We start from the raw sequence: 20,625 nt of genomic DNA on the forward strand, positions 1-20,625 counted from the left end.
TTCTAACCCAACTGAGCTAATGCGCCATGAGGCAGAATGGCACATTTTGCCTCTTTGAGCCACATGCCTCATTGCTCCACTTTTCAAAAGAAAAAAGGCTGCTAACTTTTCCAAAGAAAAGCTTGTCGGCTCTTCAGACACTACGTAAGCTGGTCCGTACGGGGATCGAACCCGCGACCTTGGCGTTATTAGCACCACGCTCTAACCCAACTGAGCTAACCGGCCATGATTTGTCACTGTGTTTTTGGCCTCTTTGATCCACATACACATGCATCACTGCTCCCTTTTCTACATCAAAAAAGCTTGCAAACTTTGACAAAAGACAACTTGACGGCTCTTTGGATACTGGAGAACGTGGCCAGTGGCCTTGGAGCTATTAGCACCACATTCTAACCCAACTGAGCTAATGCGCCATGAGGCAGAATGGCACATTTTGCCTCTTTGAGCCACATGCCTCATTGCTCCACTTTTCAAAAGAAAAAAGGCTGCTAACTTTTCCAAAGAAGAGCTTGTCGGCTCTTCAGACACTACGTAAGCTGGCCCATACGGGGATCGAACCCGTGACCTTGGCGTTATTAGCACCACGCTCTAACCCAACTGAGCTAACCGGCCATGATTTGTGCCTGTGTTTTTGGCCTCTTTGATCAACATACACATGCATCACTGCTCCCTTTTCTACATCAAAAAAGCTTGCAAACTTTGATAAAAGACAACTTGACGGCTCTTTGGATACTGGAGAACGTGGCCAGTGGCCTTGGAGCTATTAGCACCACATTCTAACCCAACTGAGCTAATGCGCCATGAGGCAGAATGGCACATTTTGCCTCTTTGAGCCACATGCCTCATTGCTCCACTTTTCAAAAGAAAAAAGGCTGCTAACTTTTCCAAAGAAGAGCTCGTCGGCTCCTTAGACACTACGTAAGCTGGCCCGTAAGGGGATCGAACCCATGACCTTGGCGTTATTAGCACCATGCTCTAACCCAACTGAGCTAACCGGCCATGATTTGTGACTGTGTTTTTGGCCTCTTTGTTCAACATACACATGCATCACTGCTCCCTTTTCTACATTAAAAAAGCTTGCAAACTTTGACAAAAGACAACTTGACCGCTTTTTTTGACACTGGAGAACGTGGCCAGTGGCCTTGGAGCTATTAGCACCACATTCTAACCCAACTGAGCTAATGCGCCATGAGGCAGAATGGCACATTTTGCCTCTTTGAGCCACATGCCTCATTGCTCCACTTTTCAAAAGAAAAAAGGCTGCTAACTTTTCCAAAGAAAAGCTTGTCGGCTCTTCAGACACTACGTAAGCTGGCCCGTACGGGGATCGAACCCGCAACCTTGGCGTTATTAGCACCACGCTCTAACCCAACTGAGCTAACCGGCCATGATTTGTCACTGTGTTTTTGGCCTCTTTGATCCACATACACATGCATCACTGCTCCCTTTTCTACATCAAAAAAGCTTGCAAACTTTGACAAAAGACAACTTGACCGCTTTTTTTGACACTGGAGAACGTGGCCAGTGGCCTTGGAGCTATTAGCACCACATTCTAACCCAACTGAGCTAATGCGCCATGAGGCAGAATGGCACATTTTGCCTCTTTGAGCCACATGCCTCATTGCTCCACTTTTCAAAAGAAAAAAGGCTGCTAACTTTTCCAAAGAAAAGCTTGTCGGCTCTTCAGACACTACGTAAGCTGGCCCGTACGGGGATCGAACCCGCAACCTTGGCGTTATTAGCACCACGCTCTAACCCAACTGAGCTAACCGGCCATTATTTGTGACTGTGTTTTTGGCCTCTTTGATCCACATACACATGCATCACTGCTCCCTTTTCTACATCAAAAAAGCTTACAAACTTTGACAAAAGACAACTTGACGGCTCTTTGGATACTGGAGAACGTGGCCAGTGGCCTTGGAGCTATTAGCACCACATTCTAACCCAACTGAGCTAATGCGCCATGAGGCAGAATAGCACATTTTGCCTCTTTGAGCCACATGCCTCATTGCTCCACTTTTCAAAAGAAAAAAGGCTGCTAACTTTTCCAAAGAAGAGCTTGTCGGCTCTTCAGACACTACGTAAGCTGGCCCGTACGGGGATTGAACCCGCGACCTTGGCGTTATTAGCACCACGCTCTAACCCAACTGAGCTAACCGGCCATGATTTGTGACTGTATTTTTGGCCTCTTTGATACACATACACATGCATCACTGCTCCCTTTTCTACATCAAAAAAGCTTGCAAACTTTGACAAAAGACAACTTGACCGCTTTTTTTGACACTGGAGAACGTGGCCAGTGGCCTTGGAGCTATTAGCACCACATTCTAACCCAACTGAGCTAATGCGCCATGAGGCAGAATGGCACATTTTGCCTCTTTGAGCCACATGCCTCATTGCTCCACTTTTCAAAAGAAAAAAGGCTGCTAACTTTTCCAAAGAAGAGCTTGTCGGCTCTTCAGACACTACGTAAGCTGGTCCGTACGGGGATCGAACCCGCGACCTTGGCGTTATTAGCACCACACTCTAACCCAACTGAGCTAACCGGCCATGATTTGTCACTGTGTTTTTGGCCTCTTTGATCCACATACACATGCATCACTGCTCCCTTTTCTACATCAAAAAAGCTTGCAAACTTTGACAAAAGACAACTTGACGGCTCTTTGGATACTGGAGAACGTGGCCAGTGGCCTTGGAGCTATTAGCACCACATTCTAACCCAACTGAGCTAATGCGCCATGAGGCAGAATGGCACATTTTGCCTCTTTGAGCCACATGCCTCATTGCTCCACTTTTCAAAAGAAAAAAGGCTGCTAACTTTTCCAAAGAAGAGCTTGTCGGCTCTTCAGACACTACGTAAGCTGGCCCATACGGGGATCGAACACGTGACCTTGGCGTTATTAGCACCACGCTCTAACCCAACTGAGCTAACCGGCCATGATTTGTGCCTGTGTTTTTGGCCTCTTTGATCCACATACACATGCATCACTGCTCCCTTTTCTACATCAAAAAAGCTTGCAAACTTTGATAAAAGACAACTTGACGGCTCTTTGGATACTGGAGAACGTGGCCAGTGGCCTTGGAGCTATTAACACCACATTCTAACCCAACTGAGCTAATGCGCCATGAGGCAGAATGGCACATTTTGCCTCTTTGAGCCACATGCCTCATTGCTCCACTTTTCAAAAGAAAAAAGGCTGCTAACTTTTCCAAAGAAGAGCTTGTCGGCTCTTCAGACACTACGTAAGCTGGCCCATACGGGGATCGAACCCGTGACCTTGGCGTTATTAGCACCACGCTCTAACCCAACTGAGCTAACCGGCCATGATTTGTGCCTGTGTTTTTGGCCTCTTTGATCAACATACACATGCATCACTGCTCCCTTTTCTACATCAAAAAAGCTTGCAAACTTTGATAAAAGACAACTTGACGGCTCTTTGGATACTGGAGAACGTGGCCAGTGGCCTTGGAGCTATTAGCACCACATTCTAACCCAACTGAGCTAATGCGCCATGAGGCAGAATGGCACATTTTGCCTCTTTGAGCCACATGCCTCATTGCTCCACTTTTCAAAAGAAAAAAGGCTGCTAACTTTTCCAAAGAAGAGCTTGTCGGCTCTTCAGACACTACGTAAGCTGGCCCGTACGGGGATCGAACCCGTGACCTTGGCGTTATTAGCACCACGCTCTAACCCAACTGAGCTAACCGGCCATGATTTGCGCCTGTGTTTTTGGCTTCTTTGATCCACATAAACATGCATCACTGCTCCCTTTTCTACATCAAAAAAGCTTGCAAACTTTGATAAAAGACAACTTGACGGCTCTTTGGATACTGGAGAACGTGGCCAGTGACCTTGGAGCTATTAGCACCACATTCTAACCCAACTGAGCTAATGCGCCATGAGGCAGAATGGCACATTTTGCCTCTTTGAGCCACATGCCTCATTGCTCCACTTTTCAAAAGAAAAAAGGCTGCTAACTTTTCCAAAGAAGAGCTTGTCGGCTCTTCAGACACTACGTAAGCTGGCCCATACGGGGATCGAACCCGTGACCTTGGCGTTATTAGCACCACGCTCTAACCCAACTGAGCTAACCGGCCATGGTTTGTGACTGTGTTTTTGGCCTCTTTGATCAACATACACATGCATCACTGCTCCCTTTTCTACATCAAAAAAGCTTGCAAACTTTGATAAAAGACAACTTGACGGCTCTTTGGATACTGGAGAACGTGGCCAGTGGCCTTGGAGCTATTAGCACCACATTCTAACCCAACTGAGCTAATGCGCCATGAGGCAGAATGGCACATTTTGCCTCTTTGAGCCACATGCCTCATTGCTCCACTTTTCAAAAGAAAAAAGGCTGCTAACTTTTCCAAAGAAGAGCTTGTCGGCTCTTCAGACACTACGTAAGCTGGCCCGTACGGGGATCGAACCCGTGACCTTGGCGTTATTAGCACCACGCTCTAACCCAACTGAGCTAACCGGCCATGATTTGCGCCTGTGTTTTTGGCCTCTTTGATCCACATAAACATGCATCACTGCTCCCTTTTCTACATCAAAAAAGCTTGCAAACTTTGATAAAAGACAACTTGACGGCTCTTTGGATACTGGAGAACGTGGCCAGTGACCTTGGAGCTATTAGCACCACATTCTAACCCAACTGAGCTAATGCGCCATGAGGCAGAATGGCACATTTTGCCTCTTTGAGCCACATGCCTCATTGCTCCACTTTTCAAAAGAAAAAAGGCTGCTAACTTTTCCAAAGAAGAGCTTGTCGGCTCTTCAGACATTACGTAAGCTGGTCCGTACGGGGATCGAACCTGCGACCTTGGCGGTATTAGCACCACGCTCTAACCCAACTGAGCTAACCGTCCATGACTTGTCACTGTGTTTTTGGCCTCTTTGATCCACATACACATGCATCACTGCTCCCTTTTCTACATCAAAAAAGCTTGCAAACCTTGACAAAAGACAACTTGACGGCTCTTTGGACTCTGGAGAACGTGGCCAGTGGCCTTGGAGCTATTAGCACCACATTCTAACCCAACTGAGCTAATGCGCCATGAGGCAGAATGGCACATTTTGCCTCTTTGAGCCACATGCCTCATTGCTCCACTTTTCAAAAGAAAAAAGGCTGCTAACTTTTCCAAAGAAAAGCTTGTCAGCTCTTCAGACACTACGTAAGCTGACCCGTACGGGGATCGAACCCGCAACCTTGGCGTTATTAGCACCACGCTCTAACCCAACTGAGCTAACCGGCCATTATTTGTGACTGTGTTTTTGGCCTCTTTGATCCACATACACATGCATCACTGCTCCCTTTTCTACATCAAAAAAGCTTGCAAACTTTGACAAAAGACAACTTGACGGCTCTTTGGATACTGGAGAACGTGGCCAGTGGCCTTGGAGCTATTAGCACCACATTCTAACCCAACTGAGCTAATGCGCCATGAGGCAGAATGGCACATTTTGCCTCTTTGAGCCACATGCCTCATTGCTCCACTTTTCAAAAGAAAAAAGGCTGCTAACTTTTCCAAAGAAGAGCTCGTCGGCTCCTTAGACACTACGTAAGCTGGCCCGTACGGGGATCGAACCCGCGACCTTGGCGTTATTAGCACCATGCTCTAACCCAACTGAGCTAACCGGCCATGATTTGTGACTGCGTTTTTGGCCTCTTTGATCAACATACACATGCATCACTGCTCCCTTTTCTACATCAAAAAAGCTTGCAAACTTTGACAAAAGACAACTTGACCGCTTTTTTTGACACTGGAGAACGTGGCCAGTGGCCTTGGAGCTATTAGCACCACATTCTAACCCAACTGAGCTAATGCGCCATGAGGCAGAATGGCACATTTTTCCTCTTTGAGCCACATGCCTCATTGCTCCACTTTTCAAAAGAAAAAAGGCTGCTAACTTTTCCAAAGAAAAGCTTGTCGGCTCTTCAGACACTACGTAAGCTGGCCCGTACGGGGATCAAACCCGCGACCTTGGCGCTATTAGCACCACGCTCTAACCCAACTGAGCTAACCAGCCATGATTTGTGCCTCTGTTTTTGGCCTCTTTGATACACATACACATGCATCACTGCTCCCTTTTCTACATCAAAAAAGCTTGCAAACTTTGACAAAAGACAACTTGACGGCTCTTTGGATACTGGAGAACGTGGCCAGTGGCCTTGGAGCTATTAGCACCACATTCTAACCCAACTGAGCTAATGCGCCATGAGGCAGAATGGCACATTTTGCCTCTTTGAGCCACATGCCTCATTGCTCCACTTTTCAAAAGAAAAAAGGCTGCTAACTTTTCCAAAGAAGAGCTCGTCGGCTCCTTAGACACTACGTAAGCTGGCCCGTACGGGGATCGAACCCGCGACCTTGGCGTTATTAGCACCATGCTCTAACCCAACTGAGCTAACCGGCCATGATTTGTGACTGCGTTTTTGGCCTCTTTGATCAACATACACATGCATCACTGCTCCCTTTTCTACATCAAAAAAGCTTGCAAACTTTGACAAAAGACAACTTGACCGCTTTTTTTGACACTGGAGAACGTGGCCAGTGGCCTTGGAGCTATTAGCACCACATTCTAACCCAACTGAGCTAATGCGCCATGAGGCAGAATGGCACATTTTTCCTCTTTGAGCCACATGCCTCATTGCTCCACTTTTCAAAAGAAAAAAGGCTGCTAACTTTTCCAAAGAAGAGCTTGTCGGCTCTTCAGACACTACGTAAGCGGGTCCGTACGGGGATCGAACCCGCGACCTTGGCGTTATTAGCACCACGCTCTAACCCAACTGAGCTAACCGGCCATGATTTGTCACTGTGTTTTTGGCCTCTTTGATCCACATACACATGCATCACTGCTCCCTTTTCTACATCAAAAAAGCTTGCAAACTTTGACAAAAGACAACTTGACAGCTCTTTGGATACTGGAGAACGTGGCCAGTGGCCTTGGAGCTATTAGCACCACATTCTAACCCAACTGAGCTAATGCGCCATGAGGCAGAATGGCACATTTTGCCTCTTTGAGCCACATGCCTCATTGCTCCACTTTTCAAAAGAAAAAAGGCTGCTAACTTTTCCAAAGAAGAGCTTGTCGGCTCTTCAGACACTACGTAAGCTGGTCCGTACGGGGATCGAACCCGCGACCTTGGCGTTATTAGCACCACGCTCTAACCCAACTGAGCTAACCGGCCATGATTTGTCACTGTGTTTTTGGCCTCTTTGATCCACATACACATGCATCACTGCTCCCTTTTCTACATCAAAAAAGCTTGCAAACTTTGACAAAAGACAACTTGACGGCTCTTTGGATACTGGAGAACGTGGCCAGTGGCCTTGGAGCTATTAGCACCACATTCTAACCCAACTGAGCTAATGCGCCATGAGGCAGAATGGCACATTTTGCCTCTTTGAGCCACATGCCTCATTGCTCCACTTTTCAAAAGAAAAAAGGCTGCTAACTTTTCCAAAGAAGAGCTTGTCGGCTCTTCAGACACTACGTAAGCTGGCCCATACGGGGATCGAACCCGTGACCTTGGCGTTATTAGCACCACGCTCTAACCCAACTGAGCTAACCGGCCATGATTTGTGCCTGTGTTTTTGGCCTCTTTGATCCACATACACATGCATCACTGCTCCCTTTTCTACATCAAAAAAGCTTGCAAACTTTGATAAAAGACAACTTGACGGCTCTTTGGATACTGGAGAACGTGGCCAGTGGCCTTGGAGCTATTAACACCACATTCTAACCCAACTGAGCTAATGCGCCATGAGGCAGAATGGCACATTTTGCCTCTTTGAGCCACATGCCTCATTGCTCCACTTTTCAAAAGAAAAAAGGCTGCTAACTTTTCCAAAGAAGAGCTTGTCGGCTCTTCAGACACTACGTAAGCTGGCCCATACGGGGATCGAACCCGTGACCTTGGCGTTATTAGCACCACGCTCTAACCCAACTGAGCTAACCGGCCATGATTTGTGCCTGTGTTTTTGGCCTCTTTGATCAACATACACATGCATCACTGCTCCCTTTTCTACATCAAAAAAGCTTGCAAACTTTGATAAAAGACAACTTGACGGCTCTTTGGATACTGGAGAACGTGGCCAGTGGCCTTGGAGCTATTAGCACCACATTCTAACCCAACTGAGCTAATGCGCCATGAGGCAGAATGGCACATTTTGCCTCTTTGAGCCACATGCCTCATTGCTCCACTTTTCAAAAGAAAAAAGGCTGCTAACTTTTCCAAAGAAGAGCTTGTCGGCTCTTCAGACACTACGTAAGCTGGCCCGTACGGGGATCGAACCCGTGACCTTGGCGTTATTAGCACCACGCTCTAACCCAACTGAGCTAACCGGCCATGATTTGCGCCTGTGTTTTTGGCTTCTTTGATCCACATAAACATGCATCACTGCTCCCTTTTCTACATCAAAAAAGCTTGCAAACTTTGATAAAAGACAACTTGACGGCTCTTTGGATACTGGAGAACGTGGCCAGTGACCTTGGAGCTATTAGCACCACATTCTAACCCAACTGAGCTAATGCGCCATGAGGCAGAATGGCACATTTTGCCTCTTTGAGCCACATGCCTCATTGCTCCACTTTTCAAAAGAAAAAAGGCTGCTAACTTTTCCAAAGAAGAGCTTGTCGGCTCTTCAGACACTACGTAAGCTGGCCCATACGGGGATCGAACCCGTGACCTTGGCGTTATTAGCACCACGCTCTAACCCAACTGAGCTAACCGGCCATGATTTGTGACTGTGTTTTTGGCCTCTTTGATCAACATACACATGCATCACTGCTCCCTTTTCTACATCAAAAAAGCTTGCAAACTTTGATAAAAGACAACTTGACGGCTCTTTGGATACTGGAGAACGTGGCCAGTGGCCTTGGAGCTATTAGCACCACATTCTAACCCAACTGAGCTAATGCGCCATGAGGCAGAATGGCACATTTTGCCTCTTTGAGCCACATGCCTCATTGCTCCACTTTTCAAAAGAAAAAAGGCTGCTAACTTTTCCAAAGAAGAGCTTGTCGGCTCTTCAGACACTACGTAAGCTGGCCCGTACGGGGATCGAACCCGTGACCTTGGCGTTATTAGCACCACGCTCTAACCCAACTGAGCTAACCGGCCATGATTTGCGCCTGTGTTTTTGGCCTCTTTGATCCACATAAACATGCATCACTGCTCCCTTTTCTACATCAAAAAAGCTTGCAAACTTTGATAAAAGACAACTTGACGGCTCTTTGGATACTGGAGAACGTGGCCAGTGACCTTGGAGCTATTAGCACCACATTCTAACCCAACTGAGCTAATGCGCCATGAGGCAGAATGGCACATTTTGCCTCTTTGAGCCACATGCCTCATTGCTCCACTTTTCAAAAGAAAAAAGGCTGCTAACTTTTCCAAAGAAGAGCTTGTCGGCTCTTCAGACATTACGTAAGCTGGTCCGTACGGGGATCGAACCTGCGACCTTGGCGGTATTAGCACCACGCTCTAACCCAACTGAGCTAACCGTCCATGACTTGTCACTGTGTTTTTGGCCTCTTTGATCCACATACACATGCATCACTGCTCCCTTTTCTACATCAAAAAAGCTTGCAAACCTTGACAAAAGACAACTTGACGGCTCTTTGGACTCTGGAGAACGTGGCCAGTGGCCTTGGAGCTATTAGCACCACATTCTAACCCAACTGAGCTAATGCGCCATGAGGCAGAATGGCACATTTTGCCTCTTTGAGCCACATGCCTCATTGCTCCACTTTTCAAAAGAAAAAAGGCTGCTAACTTTTCCAAAGAAAAGCTTGTCAGCTCTTCAGACACTACGTAAGCTGACCCGTACGGGGATCGAACCCGCAACCTTGGCGTTATTAGCACCACGCTCTAACCCAACTGAGCTAACCGGCCATTATTTGTGACTGTGTTTTTGGCCTCTTTGATCCACATACACATGCATCACTGCTCCCTTTTCTACATCAAAAAAGCTTGCAAACTTTGACAAAAGACAACTTGACGGCTCTTTGGATACTGGAGAACGTGGCCAGTGGCCTTGGAGCTATTAGCACCACATTCTAACCCAACTGAGCTAATGCGCCATGAGGCAGAATGGCACATTTTGCCTCTTTGAGCCACATGCCTCATTGCTCCACTTTTCAAAAGAAAAAAGGCTGCTAACTTTTCCAAAGAGGAGCTCGTCGGCTCCTTAGACACTACGTAAGCTGGCCCGTACGGGGATCGAACCCGCGACCTTGGCGTTATTAGCACCATGCTCTAACCCAACTGAGCTAACCGGCCATGATTTGTGACTGCGTTTTTGGCCTCTTTGATCAACATACACATGCATCACTGCTCCCTTTTCTACATCAAAAAAGCTTGCAAACTTTGACAAAAGACAACTTGACCGCTTTTTTTGACACTGGAGAACGTGGCCAGTGGCCTTGGAGCTATTAGCACCACATTCTAACCCAACTGAGCTAATGCGCCATGAGGCAGAATGGCACATTTTTCCTCTTTGAGCCACATGCCTCATTGCTCCACTTTTCAAAAGAAAAAAGGCTGCTAACTTTTCCAAAGAAGAGCTTGTCGGCTCTTCAGACACTACGTAAGCGGGTCCGTACGGGGATCGAACCCGCGACCTTGGCGTTATTAGCACCACGCTCTAACCCAACTGAGCTAACCGGCCATGATTTGTCACTGTGTTTTTGGCCTCTTTGATCCACATACACATGCATCACTGCTCCCTTTTCTACATCAAAAAAGCTTGCAAACTTTGACAAAAGACAACTTGACAGCTCTTTGGATACTGGAGAACGTGGCCAGTGGCCTTGGAGCTATTAGCACCACATTCTAACCCAACTGAGCTAATGCGCCATGAGGCAGAATGGCACATTTTGCCTCTTTGAGCCACATGCCTCATTGCTCCACTTTTCAAAAGAAAAAAGGCTGCTAACTTTTCCAAAGAAGAGCTTGTCGGCTCTTCAGACACTACGTAAGCTGGTCCGTACGGGGATCGAACCCGCGACCTTGGCGTTATTAGCACCACGCTCTAACCCAACTGAGCTAACCGGCCATGATTTGTCACTGTGTTTTTGGCCTCTTTGATCCACATACACATGCATCACTGCTCCCTTTTCTACATCAAAAAAGCTTGCAAACTTTGACAAAAGACAACTTGACGGCTCTTTGGATACTGGAGAACGTGGCCAGTGGCCTTGGAGCTATTAGCACCACATTCTAACCCAACTGAGCTAATGCGCCATGAGGCAGAATGGCACATTTTGCCTCTTTGAGCCACATGCCTCATTGCTCCACTTTTCAAAAGAAAAAAGGCTGCTAACTTTTCCAAAGAAGAGCTTGTCGGCTCTTCAGACACTACGTAAGCTGGCCCGTACGGGGATCGAACCCGTGACCTTGGCGTTATTAGCACCACGCTCTAACCCAACTGAGCTAACCGGCCATGATTTGCGCCTGTGTTTTTGGCCTCTTTGATCCACATAAACATGCATCACTGCTCCCTTTTCTACATCAAAAAAGCTTGCAAACTTTGATAAAAGACAACTTGACGGCTCTTTGGATACTGGAGAACGTGGCCAGTGACCTTGGAGCTATTAGCACCACATTCTAACCCAACTGAGCTAATGCGCCATGAGGCAGAATGGCACATTTTGCCTCTTTGAGCCACATGCCTCATTGCTCCACTTTTCAAAAGAAAAAAGGCTGCTAACTTTTCCAAAGAAGAGCTTGTCGGCTCTTCAGACATTACGTAAGCTGGTCCGTACGGGGATCGAACCTGCGACCATGGCGTTATTAGCACCACGCTCTAACCCAACTGAGCTAACCGTCCATGACTTGTCACTGTGTTTTTGGCCTCTTTGATCCACATACACATGCATCACTGCTCCCTTTTCTACATCAAAAAAGCTTGCAAACTTTGACAAAAGACAACTTGACGGCTCTTTGTACACTGGAGAACGTGGCCAGTGGCCTTGGAGCTATTAGCACCACATTCTAACCCAACTGAGCTAATGCGCCATGAGGCAGAATGGCACATTTTGCCTCTTTGAGCCACATGCCTCATTGCTCCACTTTTCAAAAGAAAAAAGGCTGCTAACTTTTCCAAAGAAAAGCTTGTCAGCTCTTCAGACACTACGTAAGCTGACCCGTACGGGGATCGAACCCGCAACCTTGGCGTTATTAGCACCACGCTCTAACCCAACTGAGCTAACCGGCCATTATTTGTGACTGTGTTTTTGGCCTCTTTGATCCACATACACATGCATCACTGCTCCCTTTTCTACATCAAAAAAGCTTGCAAACTTTGACAAAAGACAACTTGACGGCTCTTTGGATACTGGAGAACGTGGCCAGTGGCCTTGGAGCTATTAGCACCACATTCTAACCCAACTGAGCTAATGCGCCATGAGGCAGAATGGCACATTTTGCCTCTTTGAGCCACATGCCTCATTGCTCCACTTTTCAAAAGAAAAAAGGCTGCTAACTTTTCCAAAGAAGAGCTCGTCGGCTCCTTAGACACTACGTAAGCTGGCCCGTAAGGGGATCGAACCCGCGACCTTGGCGTTATTAGCACCATGCTCTAACCCAACTGAGCTAACCGGCCATGATTTGTGACTGCGTTTTTGGCCTCTTTGATCAACATACACATGCATCACTGCTCCCTTTTCTACATCAAAAAAGCTTGCAAACTTTGACAAAAGACAACTTGACCGCTTTTTTTGACACTGGAGAACGTGGCCAGTGGCCTTGGAGCTATTAGCACCACATTCTAACCCAACTGAGCTAATGCGCCATGAGGCAGAATGGCACATTTTGCCTCTTTGAGCCACATGCCTCAAGCTTGCAAACTTTGATAAAAGACAACTTGACGGCTCTTTGGATACTGGAGAACGTGGCCAGTGGCCTTGGAGCTATTAGCACCACATTCTAACCCAACTGAGCTAATGCGCCATGAGGCAGAATGGCACATTTTGCCTCTTTGAGCCACATGCCTCATTGCTCCACTTTTCAAAAGAAAAAAGGCTGCTAACTTTTCCAAAGAAGAGCTTGTCGGCTCTTCAGACACTACGTAAGCTGGCCTGTACGGGGATCGAACCCGTGACCTTGGCGTTATTAGCACCACGCTCTAACCCAACTGAGCTAACCGGCCATGATTTGCGCCTGTGTTTTTGGCCTCTTTGATCCACATAAACATGCATCACTGCTCCCTTTTCTACATCAAAAAAGCTTGCAAACTTTGATAAAAGACAACTTGACGGCTCTTTGGATACTGGAGAACGTGGCCAGTGACCTTGGAGCTATTAGCACCACATTCTAACCCAACTGAGCTAATGCGCCATGAGGCAGAATGGCACATTTTGCCTCTTTGAGCCACATGCCTCATTGCTCCACTTTTCAAAAGAAAAAAGGCTGCTAACTTTTCCAAAGAAGAGCTTGTCGGCTCTTCAGACATTACGTAAGCTGGTCCGTACGGGGATCGAACCTGCGACCTTGGCGGTATTAGCACCACGCTCTAACCCAACTGAGCTAACCGTCCATGACTTGTCACTGTGTTTTTGGCCTCTTTGATCCACATACACATGCATCACTGCTCCCTTTTCTACATCAAAAAAGCTTGCAAACCTTGACAAAAGACAACTTGACGGCTCTTTGGACTCTGGAGAACGTGGCCAGTGGCCTTGGAGCTATTAGCACCACATTCTAACCCAACTGAGCTAATGCGCCATGAGGCAGAATGGCACATTTTGCCTCTTTGAGCCACATGCCTCATTGCTCCACTTTTCAAAAGAAAAAAGGCTGCTAACTTTTCCAAAGAAAAGCTTGTCAGCTCTTCAGACACTACGTAAGCTGACCCGTACGGGGATCGAACCCGCAACCTTGGCGTTATTAGCACCACGCTCTAACCCAACTGAGCTAACCGGCCATTATTTGTGACTGTGTTTTTGGCCTCTTTGATCCACATACACATGCATCACTGCTCCCTTTTCTACATCAAAAAAGCTTGCAAACTTTGACAAAAGACAACTTGACGGCTCTTTGGATACTGGAGAACGTGGCCAGTGGCCTTGGAGCTATTAGCACCACATTCTAACCCAACTGAGCTAATGCGCCATGAGGCAGAATGGCACATTTTGCCTCTTTGAGCCACATGCCTCATTGCTCCACTTTTCAAAAGAAAAAAGGCTGCTAACTTTTCCAAAGAAGAGCTCGTCGGCTCCTTAGACACTACGTAAGCTGGCCCGTACGGGGATCGAACCCGCGACCTTGGCGTTATTAGCACCATGCTCTAACCCAACTGAGCTAACCGGCCATGATTTGTGACTGCGTTTTTGGCCTCTTTGATCAACATACACATGCATCACTGCTCCCTTTTCTACATCAAAAAAGCTTGCAAACTTTGACAAAAGACAACTTGACCGCTTTTTTTGACACTGGAGAACGTGGCCAGTGGCCTTGGAGCTATTAGCACCACATTCTAACCCAACTGAGCTAATGCGCCATGAGGCAGAATGGCACATTTTTCCTCTTTGAGCCACATGCCTCATTGCTCCACTTTTCAAAAGAAAAAAGGCTGCTAACTTTTCCAAAGAAGAGCTTGTCGGCTCTTCAGACACTACGTAAGCGGGTCCGTACGGGGATCGAACCCGCGACCTTGGCGTTATTAGCACCACGCTCTAACCCAACTGAGCTAACCGGCCATGATTTGTCACTGTGTTTTTGGCCTCTTTGATCCACATACACATGCATCACTGCTCCCTTTTCTACATCAAAAAAGCTTGCAAACTTTGACAAAAGACAACTTGACAGCTCTTTGGATACTGGAGAACGTGGCCAGTGGCCTTGGAGCTATTAGCACCACATTCTAACCCAACTGAGCTAATGCGCCATGAGGCAGAATGGCACATTTTGCCTCTTTGAGCCACATGCCTCATTGCTCCACTTTTCAAAAGAAAAAAGGCTGCTAACTTTTCCAAAGAAGAGCTTGTCGGCTCTTCAGACACTACGTAAGCTGGTCCGTACGGGGATCGAACCCGCGACCTTGGCATTATTAGCACCACGCTCTAACCCAACTGAGCTAACCGGCCATGATTTGTCACTGTGTTTTTGGCCTCTTTGATCCACATACACATGCATCACTGCTCCCTTTTCTACATCAAAAAAGCTTGCAAACTTTGACAAAAGACAACTTGACGGCTCTTTGGATACTGGAGAACGTGGCCAGTGGCCTTGGAGCTATTAGCACCACATTCTAACCCAACTGAGCTAATGCGCCATGAGGCAGAATGGCACATTTTGCCTCTTTGAGCCACATGCCTCATTGCTCCACTTTTCAAAAGAAAAAAGGCTGCTAACTTTTCCAAAGAAGAGCTTGTCGGCTCTTCAGACACTACGTAAGCTGGCCCATACGGGGATCGAACCCGTGACCTTGGCGTTATTAGCACCACGCTCTAACCCAACTGAGCTAACCGGCCATGATTTGTGCCTGTGTTTTTGGCCTCTTTGATCCACATACACATGCATCACTGCTCCCTTTTCTACATCAAAAAAGCTTGCAAACTTTGATAAAAGACAACTTGACGGCTCTTTGGATACTGGAGAACGTGGCCAGTGGCCTTGGAGCTATTAACACCACATTCTAACCCAACTGAGCTAATGCGCCATGAGGCAGAATGGCACATTTTGCCTCTTTGAGCCACATGCCTCATTGCTCCACTTTTCAAAAGAAAAAAGGCTGCTAACTTTTCCAAAGAAGAGCTTGTCGGCTCTTCAGACACTACGTAAGCTGGCCCATACGGGGATCGAACCCGTGACCTTGGCGTTATTAGCACCACGCTCTAACCCAACTGAGCTAACCGGCCATGATTTGTGCCTGTGTTTTTGGCCTCTTTGATCAACATACACATGCATCACTGCTCCCTTTTCTACATCAAAAAAGCTTGCAAACTTTGATAAAAGACAACTTGACGGCTCTTTGGATACTGGAGAACGTGGCCAGTGGCCTTGGAGCTATTAGCACCACATTCTAACCCAACTGAGCTAATGCGCCATGAGGCAGAATGGCACATTTTGCCTCTTTGAGCCACATGCCTCATTGCTCCACTTTTCAAAAGAAAAAAGGCTGCTAACTTTTCCAAAGAAGAGCTTGTCGGCTCTTCAGACACTACGTAAGCTGGCCCGTACGGGGATCGAACCCGTGACCTTGGCGTTATTAGCACCACGCTCTAACCCAACTGAGCTAACCGGCCATGATTTGCGCCTGTGTTTTTGGCTTCTTTGATCCACATAAACATGCATCACTGCTCCCTTTTCTACATCAAAAAAGCTTGCAAACTTTGATAAAAGACAACTTGACGGCTCTTTGGATACTGGAGAACGTGGCCAGTGACCTTGGAGCTATTAGCACCACATTCTAACCCAACTGAGCTAATGCGCCATGAGGCAGAATGGCACATTTTGCCTCTTTGAGCCACATGCCTCATTGCTCCACTTTTCAAAAGAAAAAAGGCTGCTAACTTTTCCAAAGAAGAGCTTGTCGGCTCTTCAGACACTACGTAAGCTGGCCCATACGGGGATCGAACCCGTGACCTTGGCGTTATTAGCACCACGCTCTAACCCAACTGAGCTAACCGGCCATGATTTGTGACTGTGTTTTTGGCCTCTTTGATCAACATACACATGCATCACTGCTCCCTTTTCTACATCAAAAAAGCTTGCAAACTTTGATAAAAGACAACTTGACGGCTCTTTGGATACTGGAGAACGTGGCCAGTGGCCTTGGAGCTATTAGCACCACATTCTAACCCAACTGAGCTAATGCGCCATGAGGCAGAATGGCACATTTTGCCTCTTTGAGCCACATGCCTCATTGCTCCACTTTTCAAAAGAAAAAAGGCTGCTAACTTTTCCAAAGAAGAGCTTGTCGGCTCTTCAGACACTACGTAAGCTGGCCCGTACGGGGATCGAACCCGTGACCTTGGCGTTATTAGCACCACGCTCTAACCCAACTGAGCTAACCGGCCATGATTTGCGCCTGTGTTTTTGGCCTCTTTGATCCACATAAACATGCATCACTGCTCCCTTTTCTACATCAAAAAAGCTTGCAAACTTTGATAAAAGACAACTTGACGGCTCTTTGGATACTGGAGAACGTGGCCAGTGACCTTGGAGCTATTAGCACCACATTCTAACCCAACTGAGCTAATGCGCCATGAGGCAGAATGGCACATTTTGCCTCTTTGAGCCACATGCCTCATTGCTCCACTTTTCAAAAGAAAAAAGGCTGCTAACTTTTCCAAAGAAGAGCTTGTCGGCTCTTCAGACATTACGTAAGCTGGTCCGTACGGGGATCGAACCTGCGACCTTGGCGGTATTAGCACCACGCTCTAACCCAACTGAGCTAACCGTCCATGACTTGTCACTGTGTTTTTGGCCTCTTTGATCCACATACACATGCATCACTGCTCCCTTTTCTACATCAAAAAAGCTTGCAAACCTTGACAAAAGACAACTTGACGGCTCTTTGGACTCTGGAGAACGTGGCCAGTGGCCTTGGAGCTATTAGCACCACATTCTAACCCAACTGAGCTAATGCGCCATGAGGCAGAATGGCACATTTTGCCTCTTTGAGCCACATGCCTCATTGCTCCACTTTTCAAAAGAAAAAAGGCTGCTAACTTTTCCAAAGAAAAGCTTGTCAGCTCTTCAGACACTACGTAAGCTGACCCGTACGGGGATCGAACCCGCAACCTTGGCGTTATTAGCACCACGCTCTAACCCAACTGAGCTAACCGGCCATTATTTGTGACTGTGTTTTTGGCCTCTTTGATCCACATACACATGCATCACTGCTCCCTTTTCTACATCAAAAAAGCTTGCAAACTTTGACAAAAGACAACTTGACGGCTCTTTGGATACTGGAGAACGTGGCCAGTGGCCTTGGAGCTATTAGCACCACATTCTAACCCAACTGAGCTAATGCGCCATGAGGCAGAATGGCACATTTTGCCTCTTTGAGCCACATGCCTCATTGCTCCACTTTTCAAAAGAAAAAAGGCTGCTAACTTTTCCAAAGAAGAGCTCGTCGGCTCCTTAGACACTACGTAAGCTGGCCCGTACGGGGATCGAACCCGCGACCTTGGCGTTATTAGCACCATGCTCTAACCCAACTGAGCTAACCGGCCATGATTTGTGACTGCGTTTTTGGCCTCTTTGATCAACATACACATGCATCACTGCTCCCTTTTCTACATCAAAAAAGCTTGCAAACTTTGACAAAAGACAACTTGACCGCTTTTTTTGACACTGGAGAACGTGGCCAGTGGCCTTGGAGCTATTAGCACCACATTCTAACCCAACTGAGCTAATGCGCCATGAGGCAGAATGGCACATTTTTCCTCTTTGAGCCACATGCCTCATTGCTCCACTTTTCAAAAGAAAAAAGGCTGCTAACTTTTCCAAAGAAGAGCTTGTCGGCTCTTCAGACACTACGTAAGCGGGTCCGTACGGGGATCGAACCCGCGACCTTGGCGTTATTAGCACCACGCTCTAACCCAACTGAGCTAACCGGCCATGATTTGTCACTGTGTTTTTGGCCTCTTTGATCCACATACACATGCATCACTGCTCCCTTTTCTACATCAAAAAAGCTTGCAAACTTTGACAAAAGACAACTTGACAGCTCTTTGGATACTGGAGAACGTGGCCAGTGGCCTTGGAGCTATTAGCACCACATTCTAACCCAACTGAGCTAATGCGCCATGAGGCAGAATGGCACATTTTGCCTCTTTGAGCCACATGCCTCATTGCTCCACTTTTCAAAAGAAAAAAGGCTGCTAACTTTTCCAAAGAAGAGCTTGTCGGCTCTTCAGACACTACGTAAGCTGGTCCGTACGGGGATCGAACCCGCGACCTTGGCGTTATTAGCACCACGCTCTAACCCAACTGAGCTAACCGGCCATGATTTGTCACTGTGTTTTTGGCCTCTTTGATCCACATACACATGCATCACTGCTCCCTTTTCTACATCAAAAAAGCTTGCAAACTTTGACAAAAGACAACTTGACGGCTCTTTGGATACTGGAGAACGTGGCCAGTGGCCTTGGAGCTATTAGCACCACATTCTAACCCAACTGAGCTAATGCGCCATGAGGCAGAATGGCACATTTTGCCTCTTTGAGCCACATGCCTCATTGCTCCACTTTTCAAAAGAAAAAAGGCTGCTAACTTTTCCAAAGAAGAGCTTGTCGGCTCTTCAGACACTACGTAAGCTGGCCCGTACGGGGATCGAACCCGTGACCTTGGCGTTATTAGCACCACGCTCTAACCCAACTGAGCTAACCGGCCATGATTTGCGCCTGTGTTTTTGGCCTCTTTGATCCACATAAACATGCATCACTGCTCCCTTTTCTACATCAAAAAAGCTTGCAAACTTTGATAAAAGACAACTTGACGGCTCTTTGGATACTGGAGAACGTGGCCAGTGACCTTGGAGCTATTAGCACCACATTCTAACCCAACTGAGCTAATGCGCCATGAGGCAGAATGGCACATTTTGCCTCTTTGAGCCACATGCCTCATTGCTCCACTTTTCAAAAGAAAAAAGGCTGCTAACTTTTCCAAAGAAGAGCTTGTCGGCTCTTCAGACATTACGTAAGCTGGTCCGTACGGGGATCGAACCTGCGACCATGGCGTTATTAGCACCACGCTCTAACCCAACTGAGCTAACCGTCCATGACTTGTCACTGTGTTTTTGGCCTCTTTGATCCACATACACATGCATCACTGCTCCCTTTTCTACATCAAAAAAGCTTGCAAACTTTGACAAAAGACAACTTGACGGCTCTTTGTACACTGGAGAACGTGGCCAGTGGCCTTGGAGCTATTAGCACCACATTCTAACCCAACTGAGCTAATGCGCCATGAGGCAGAATGGCACATTTTGCCTCTTTGAGCCACATGCCTCATTGCTCCACTTTTCAAAAGAAAAAAGGCTGCTAACTTTTCCAAAGAAAAGCTTGTCAGCTCTTCAGACACTACGTAAGCTGACCCGTACGGGGATCGAACCCGCAACCTTGGCGTTATTAGCACCACGCTCTAACCCAACTGAGCTAACCGGCCATTATTTGTGACTGTGTTTTTGGCCTCTTTGATCCACATACACATGCATCACTGCTCCCTTTTCTACATCAAAAAAGCTTGCAAACTTTGACAAAAGACAACTTGACGGCTCTTTGGATACTGGAGAACGTGGCCAGTGGCCTTGGAGCTATTAGCACCACATTCTAACCCAACTGAGCTAATGCGCCATGAGGCAGAATGGCACATTTTGCCTCTTTGAGCCACATGCCTCATTGCTCCACTTTTCAAAAGAAAAAAGGCTGCTAACTTTTCCAAAGAAGAGCTCGTCGGCTCCTTAGACACTACGTAAGCTGGCCCGTAAGGGGATCGAACCCGCGACCTTGGCGTTATTAGCACCATGCTCTAACCCAACTGAGCTAACCGGCCATGATTTGTGACTGCGTTTTTGGCCTCTTTGATCAACATACACATGCATCACTGCTCCCTTTTCTACATCAAAAAAGCTTGCAAACTTTGACAAAAGACAACTTGACCG

The 20,625-nt window shown here is 47.1% G+C and overlaps 24 non-coding genes across 24 annotated transcripts; all 24 read right to left on the reverse strand.

The window, feature by feature from the left end:
* Positions 1-537: 537 nt before the first annotated feature.
* TRNAI-AAU (transfer RNA isoleucine (anticodon AAU)) lies at positions 538-612 on the reverse strand. The gene has a single exon. It is a non-coding gene; the product is annotated as a tRNA-Ile (tRNA).
* Positions 613-2,087: 1,475 nt separating this feature from the next.
* On the reverse strand, positions 2,088-2,162 carry TRNAI-AAU (transfer RNA isoleucine (anticodon AAU)). The gene has a single exon. It is a non-coding gene; the product is annotated as a tRNA-Ile (tRNA).
* A 1,087-nt stretch (positions 2,163-3,249) lies between these two features.
* Positions 3,250-3,324, reverse strand: TRNAI-AAU (transfer RNA isoleucine (anticodon AAU)). The gene has a single exon. It is a non-coding gene; the product is annotated as a tRNA-Ile (tRNA).
* Positions 3,325-3,636: 312 nt separating this feature from the next.
* Positions 3,637-3,711, reverse strand: TRNAI-AAU (transfer RNA isoleucine (anticodon AAU)). The gene has a single exon. It is a non-coding gene; the product is annotated as a tRNA-Ile (tRNA).
* A 312-nt stretch (positions 3,712-4,023) lies between these two features.
* On the reverse strand, positions 4,024-4,098 carry TRNAI-AAU (transfer RNA isoleucine (anticodon AAU)). Its single transcript has one exon. It is a non-coding gene; the product is annotated as a tRNA-Ile (tRNA).
* Positions 4,099-4,410: 312 nt separating this feature from the next.
* TRNAI-AAU (transfer RNA isoleucine (anticodon AAU)) lies at positions 4,411-4,485 on the reverse strand. Its single transcript has one exon. It is a non-coding gene; the product is annotated as a tRNA-Ile (tRNA).
* Positions 4,486-5,571: 1,086 nt separating this feature from the next.
* On the reverse strand, positions 5,572-5,646 carry TRNAI-AAU (transfer RNA isoleucine (anticodon AAU)). The gene has a single exon. It is a non-coding gene; the product is annotated as a tRNA-Ile (tRNA).
* Positions 5,647-6,346: 700 nt separating this feature from the next.
* On the reverse strand, positions 6,347-6,421 carry TRNAI-AAU (transfer RNA isoleucine (anticodon AAU)). The gene has a single exon. It is a non-coding gene; the product is annotated as a tRNA-Ile (tRNA).
* Positions 6,422-7,508: 1,087 nt separating this feature from the next.
* TRNAI-AAU (transfer RNA isoleucine (anticodon AAU)) lies at positions 7,509-7,583 on the reverse strand. Its single transcript has one exon. It is a non-coding gene; the product is annotated as a tRNA-Ile (tRNA).
* A 312-nt stretch (positions 7,584-7,895) lies between these two features.
* On the reverse strand, positions 7,896-7,970 carry TRNAI-AAU (transfer RNA isoleucine (anticodon AAU)). Its single transcript has one exon. It is a non-coding gene; the product is annotated as a tRNA-Ile (tRNA).
* Positions 7,971-8,282: 312 nt separating this feature from the next.
* Positions 8,283-8,357, reverse strand: TRNAI-AAU (transfer RNA isoleucine (anticodon AAU)). Its single transcript has one exon. It is a non-coding gene; the product is annotated as a tRNA-Ile (tRNA).
* A 312-nt stretch (positions 8,358-8,669) lies between these two features.
* On the reverse strand, positions 8,670-8,744 carry TRNAI-AAU (transfer RNA isoleucine (anticodon AAU)). Its single transcript has one exon. It is a non-coding gene; the product is annotated as a tRNA-Ile (tRNA).
* A 312-nt stretch (positions 8,745-9,056) lies between these two features.
* On the reverse strand, positions 9,057-9,131 carry TRNAI-AAU (transfer RNA isoleucine (anticodon AAU)). Its single transcript has one exon. It is a non-coding gene; the product is annotated as a tRNA-Ile (tRNA).
* A 1,086-nt stretch (positions 9,132-10,217) lies between these two features.
* Positions 10,218-10,292, reverse strand: TRNAI-AAU (transfer RNA isoleucine (anticodon AAU)). The gene has a single exon. It is a non-coding gene; the product is annotated as a tRNA-Ile (tRNA).
* Positions 10,293-11,379: 1,087 nt separating this feature from the next.
* TRNAI-AAU (transfer RNA isoleucine (anticodon AAU)) lies at positions 11,380-11,454 on the reverse strand. Its single transcript has one exon. It is a non-coding gene; the product is annotated as a tRNA-Ile (tRNA).
* Positions 11,455-13,086: 1,632 nt separating this feature from the next.
* On the reverse strand, positions 13,087-13,161 carry TRNAI-AAU (transfer RNA isoleucine (anticodon AAU)). Its single transcript has one exon. It is a non-coding gene; the product is annotated as a tRNA-Ile (tRNA).
* A 1,086-nt stretch (positions 13,162-14,247) lies between these two features.
* TRNAI-AAU (transfer RNA isoleucine (anticodon AAU)) lies at positions 14,248-14,322 on the reverse strand. Its single transcript has one exon. It is a non-coding gene; the product is annotated as a tRNA-Ile (tRNA).
* A 1,087-nt stretch (positions 14,323-15,409) lies between these two features.
* On the reverse strand, positions 15,410-15,484 carry TRNAI-AAU (transfer RNA isoleucine (anticodon AAU)). The gene has a single exon. It is a non-coding gene; the product is annotated as a tRNA-Ile (tRNA).
* A 312-nt stretch (positions 15,485-15,796) lies between these two features.
* On the reverse strand, positions 15,797-15,871 carry TRNAI-AAU (transfer RNA isoleucine (anticodon AAU)). Its single transcript has one exon. It is a non-coding gene; the product is annotated as a tRNA-Ile (tRNA).
* Positions 15,872-16,183: 312 nt separating this feature from the next.
* On the reverse strand, positions 16,184-16,258 carry TRNAI-AAU (transfer RNA isoleucine (anticodon AAU)). The gene has a single exon. It is a non-coding gene; the product is annotated as a tRNA-Ile (tRNA).
* Positions 16,259-16,570: 312 nt separating this feature from the next.
* Positions 16,571-16,645, reverse strand: TRNAI-AAU (transfer RNA isoleucine (anticodon AAU)). Its single transcript has one exon. It is a non-coding gene; the product is annotated as a tRNA-Ile (tRNA).
* Positions 16,646-16,957: 312 nt separating this feature from the next.
* Positions 16,958-17,032, reverse strand: TRNAI-AAU (transfer RNA isoleucine (anticodon AAU)). Its single transcript has one exon. It is a non-coding gene; the product is annotated as a tRNA-Ile (tRNA).
* A 1,086-nt stretch (positions 17,033-18,118) lies between these two features.
* Positions 18,119-18,193, reverse strand: TRNAI-AAU (transfer RNA isoleucine (anticodon AAU)). Its single transcript has one exon. It is a non-coding gene; the product is annotated as a tRNA-Ile (tRNA).
* Positions 18,194-19,280: 1,087 nt separating this feature from the next.
* TRNAI-AAU (transfer RNA isoleucine (anticodon AAU)) lies at positions 19,281-19,355 on the reverse strand. The gene has a single exon. It is a non-coding gene; the product is annotated as a tRNA-Ile (tRNA).
* Positions 19,356-20,625: the final 1,270 nt, after the last annotated feature.

The sequence above is a fragment of the Eleutherodactylus coqui genome, chromosome 2, assembly GCF_035609145.1.
Source record: "Eleutherodactylus coqui strain aEleCoq1 chromosome 2, aEleCoq1.hap1, whole genome shotgun sequence".
NCBI lineage: Eukaryota > Metazoa > Chordata > Amphibia > Anura > Eleutherodactylidae > Eleutherodactylus > Eleutherodactylus coqui.